Source organism: Rhinolophus sinicus, linkage group LG06 (assembly GCF_036562045.2).
Source record: "Rhinolophus sinicus isolate RSC01 linkage group LG06, ASM3656204v1, whole genome shotgun sequence".
In the NCBI taxonomy this organism is placed as follows: Eukaryota; Metazoa; Chordata; class Mammalia; order Chiroptera; family Rhinolophidae; genus Rhinolophus; species Rhinolophus sinicus.
In genome coordinates this window covers 57,421,828-57,427,141 of record NC_133756.1, presented here as the reverse complement: position 1 = coordinate 57,427,141, position 5,314 = coordinate 57,421,828, and the positions used below count along the sequence as shown (strand labels likewise).

The 5,314-nt window shown below is 38.5% G+C and overlaps 1 pseudogene; it reads right to left on the bottom strand.

Moving 5' to 3' along the window:
- Positions 1 to 3,797: 3,797 nt before the first annotated feature.
- Positions 3,798 to 4,248, bottom strand: LOC109448693 (transcription factor BTF3; annotated as a pseudogene).
- Between the last annotated feature and the right edge of the window lie 1,066 nt (positions 4,249 to 5,314).

Genomic DNA, 5,314 nt, shown 5'->3' with positions numbered 1-5,314 from the left:
TTCTTGTGACACAAAGTGGTCGTTTGAATTTAGGAAAATAGCTAAATGAACTTTAGACATTGGAACTCCTAGCTATGGAAATATCATCTAGGTGACACTGGAGCTTCTAGATTGAAAAGATTATGTGGGCATGGATAATGGTCTTTTAAGGGTAACTGGGGCAGACCAAACACTGAAGGAGCCAAATGTTTCTCTCCATTAATATTTCTGGATGATTGAATGACCAGGAAGGAGGGAGCTCCAATAATTACCAGACTTGAATTTGCCACCAATCTGGATGATGGTAGCTTGGAGTGAATTTAATTTTACTTAAAGGAAACTCATATCTTAGGTAAGACTTTAACCTGCAAGAACAATTTAATTAACATGAGAATGCAAAAGAGAAACACTAAGAAACTTAATTAGCATCTTTGACTTTATGAAACTTTCATTTGATCATTTGTAACACCTAACTTACATCTTCTAACACTGTGGGGCAGTATATGTCAAAGTGACTACAGAGTTTAATAATTTAAAAATTTCAAAGCAGAACATATGTTTAAGCATAACATAGTAGAAGTCGTCAGAGAAAACAAGTGATAAACAGTAGGCAGGTATGGATAACAGAAGAGAGAGTACTTCCAAGTAGTCAAACAGTGTGAGCAAGACTGTGGACAGGAAAAAGAATCATGTGTTCAGGGGAGAGTGAAGAGACCTGCCTTACTAGTACATAAGAACGAGAGGAAGGGAAGGGGATCCACTAAGGAAATTGTGAGGACATGATGTCAGGCCGGCATCTCATATTGCACCACACCCCCAGACCTACCTTAGACCAGAGACTATTCAGTTCAGCATTTAAATTAATTAAATAAATGAGTTAATATTCAAAATTTCCTTTTTTTTGTATTATGTACAAAGTCTGTAATAAGTAATAGATATCATTCATAAAGAAAATAAACTGTGCGATGTTTTGTACTAGGTGACTTACGTATGTGTCATGCGGGGCGGCCTGCAGGGTCTCTGCTCCCGCTCCCCCGTTCTGTATTATAGAACGTGGGATATGGTGAGGCCAAAAAGGAACACCCACAGAGTCATAGATAGGGGAGTCATACCACTATAGTCTCGCTGGCGGCTGGGTTGGAGACACAGGAAGTAGGAGCCACACAATCCGCAACCTGCCGTCTGCTTCTCTGCCAACCAACCAACCCCATTTGCTAACTGCAGTCTGCCTCTCTGCAATCCGCAAACCACACTCCACCACTTGCTAGCTCAGCCACCATCTTCTTGCTAGCCCCCATTTTCTACTAGCGTAGCCATGGCAGTTATATTAGTGGCCAATGGCTCACTGGTTACAGCTGACGGCCAACTAGCCACAGCTGATGGCCATCCAATCACAGTTGATGGCCATTTACTATCTGAGCCAGCACCTTTCCATGTGAGGCCGAGAGCCTGGAAACTGCTCTCCTTGCTCTGTCACCACAGTATGCTATGTCTAATACTCATTATAAGCAGGCAGAGGTATTAGTGTCTTCATTTTACAGATGAAGAAACAGACTAGAAAAGGTTGAAGGACTTACTTTAAATTAAATACAGGTAGACTGTGCTCTGATGTTCATTGCAGCTTTATTTATGGTGGCCAAGACATGGAAACAACCAAAGTGTCCTTCGATAGATGATTGGACAAAGATGTGGTATATACACACAATGGAAAACTATTCTGCCATAAGAAAAGATAAAATAGGCCATTTATGACAACAGAGATGGAATTTGAAATTATTATGCTAAGCGAAATAAGTCAGACAGAAAAAGTTGAGAACAATATGATTTCACTGATATGTGGGATATAAAACTGAAAACAACAAAGGAACAAGACAAACAAATAAAGAAACAAAAACTCATGGACATAGACAATAGCTTAATGGTTACCAGAGGGTAAGGGGGAAGAGGGGAAAGAAGAGGATAAAGGGGGTCAAATATATGGTGATGGAAGGAGAACTAACTCTGAGTGGTGAGCACACAATGTGATATATAGATGATGTAATACAGAATTGTTCACCTGAAACCTATGTAACTTTACTAACAATTGTCACCCCAATAAACTTTAAAAAAGAAAGTGCAATGAGCTGAGAATCACAGCCAGATCCATCACTGACTAAAAGTTGTACTTTTTATTTTAATTATACCATGTTATCTGTAGTATTAACAAGTCAATAGATGGGTTATTATATTCTGGGAACACATAACTACAATAATTAATTAATTGAAAGTAAATAAATAGATAACTTTTTTATTTCAGCTAGAATCATGTTTGAAGAATATTAGGAAAAAGATGAAATTAAGCTGTCTGTTGATTTAGAATAATGTCCTATAATCAGGGGGACGATGCATGAAATTTATATGAATTAACAAAACCAAACAAAATCACGGGAGTGATTTGCACTGTTGAGTCACAAGTTATTTTTAATTTAGTATCAAAAGGGGGCAGAATCAGCTATTCTAACAATGTGGACAATGGGGAAAATAATAGCACATGACTGTAGCTGAATGATGCCCCCCACAAAAGCTATGTTCACCCAGAACCTGTGAATATTCTTTATTTGGACATGTGACTTTATTGGGAAAAGGGTCTTTGCAGATGTAATTAATTTAAAGTTAGGGAGATGAGATCATCCTGGATTAGCGTGGGCCCTTTACCAATGCCAAGTGTCCTTGTAAGAGAAGAGAAGACAGGACACAGAAGAGGCCACGTGAAGGAGGCAGAGATTGCAGTGATGCCTCCCCAAGTCAACGAACCCCTGGAAGCCTCCAGAATCTGGATCAGGCCTGGAAATGATTCTCCTTCAAAGCCTCCAGAAGGAACCAAATGTGCCAACACCTTGATTTTGAATTTCTGGTCTCCAGAACTGTGAGAGAATACACTTTTGTTGTTTTAAATCACCCAGTTTACTTTAATTTGTATGGCACAGGAAAGTCATATAATAACAATATACAGTTTAAACCACAAGTTCATTAGAGTTCAAAAAATTCTTTCTTCTGCATGTAATGATTCTAGTCTTTCACCACACTGAATGCTTTCCCCACGGACAAAACAAACAAATAAACAAAAAACAAAATAAATAAAGAGAACAACACTGACTGGTGCAGTGGGACTCGGCCTCAGTCTGTTTCCAGAAAGCTTTCTTAACTGAATTTTCTTATATCCAAGAATGGGCACTGTGAGGAAGTACCAGGGTTGCTGGAATTGACTCTTTTCTGGTCATTGGAGGATTCTGCCCCTTGTATATGAAGCTTTATTTGAAGAACAAGTCACCACACGTTTGAGAGGACAAAGATATATATTTATCCATAGCTAAGCTCAGACTTTAGACTTTCCTAGCTCTTACTTTGTTTTTTGGTGTTTTTTTAACTTCAAACATAAATATATTTATATGAAGTAAAAATTGCCCCCATGCTCATGGGAAATGAATGTTTGATTATTCAGTTATAAATTGCATACATTTTTAAAATGCTCTACAAATAATGCCTTTGTTAAAAATGCAATTACTTATGTGATTTACTTTTTTTTTTACTAGGCAAGGAACTTTATTAACCTTTATTTCCAACTTTAGTCCCAAGCTTCTTCACTTTAATTAGCTGCAAATAATGATTTGTGTATAAGCAAAAACTGAAAAGAACTGCAGTGTCCAAGGGGCTTGGGCTTAAAAATATTAGAGATCAAGATTTTTATCAGCTCCATAAACAAAACTTTAAAAAGCAGCCTTAATATAAAATAACAGCTAACTTCTTCAAGTTTTATCTTCTTTAGAAGTTGACTCTATTTAGTTTGCTTCATTCTTGGAAGCCTCCTGAACAGTCTACACAAGATCTGAAACTTCACCATCATCCTCTCCGGTAGCAAGATGGTACTTTCCATCCACAGATGGTTTGGGCAGAGCTTCCGCCATCTTTAAACTAGTTAGACTGTGTGCACTGAGCTGGCGTAAGATGCTGGGTAGTATCTTTGTCAGCTGCTTGGTCTCAGCATGGCCTGTGATGGTGAGAGTGTTCGCTGCCAGAGAAGCCTGAACGTTACGGTTGTTAAAGTGGATCCCTGCTCTTTGGTTTGTGGACATAGTCGGCTTTTCATTATCAGTGATACTGTTTGCCCTTAACGTCTTTAAGGAGAACAAGTTTTTTATCATCTGCTGTAACTTTTCTGCGAGCAATTGCTTTCCCACCAACGTGCACTTGTGCCTGCAGTTTGGCAAGTTTCTCCTGGTTCATGATAGTTTTTTTATCCGGAGAGGAAAAGGGGCGGCGTGTGGGATGAGGGTTGGCGCTCAGGGGGTCTTGGGCAGACCAGCTGAGAATAAGCACACACACTCAGGGATGCAAAATGGCAGCTGGAGAGTGACTGGATTTGTTTTTTCAAGACTAATATTTTAATAGATTTTTTTTTCTAAATGATAGAAACACTTGATTATGTAACCACCATAAGAAGAATTAGTATTCTCATAAACAATAATGCTTACATTTAGAAATAGAGAATCACCAAGTTCTGGAGTTCATCCTTCAGTATTATATTTGTAGCCTATAAGTCATGCTTATGGAAACATGAATATTTTAGTTATCTTAGCCATTTATTGAAATTTTCTCCCCCTTGATTTAAAACATGACTGCACATATAGCAGCCTTCTAAAATCCAAGCCCAAATAATATATTTTCGTATTGATAATACAAAACAACTCTTATCTCCTTCCATCTATTGTCTACTTTGATATTCTAAAAACACTTTGACTCAAAGCCACTCCACTGATGAAGACTTCAGCTGTCATCCCGGTCAGAAATCATTGTTCTCTGAGCATGTTTTATTGTTACATTACTTTCAAAAAACTTACCACGGGTTGCCGTATATTGCAGTGATTTACTGGTGCTGCTGTTCCCCTATGAAGGTAAAAGCTACTTGAGCAGAAGTGACAAGTCACTTTCACTTGAAAGGTCAACTCCAGTGACTGACAAGGAAGCCAGAGGTGCCATGTTGAGAAGGATCCAACGGCTGTGTTCTGGTTCCGCAGGGAAAACAACAGCAACAAAAACAATGCTCTGCTCAATTAGGAATGTTTGCTACACACGGGAGGGTTTTAGCTCTTTCTGTCCTTTGAGGTAGGACCATACTACATTTGATCCGTCTGTTTCAAATAGAACCAAAAATGGGGCATAGCTTTATTTCCCATCATCCTCTTTAATTAGCTCCAACATAAAAATACCAAAATCCACGAGAAATTCACCAAAACTGGCCACACGTACAAGATCTTTTACTCATGGAATCTTCCTTCATTTGGATGTGGACCTCCTT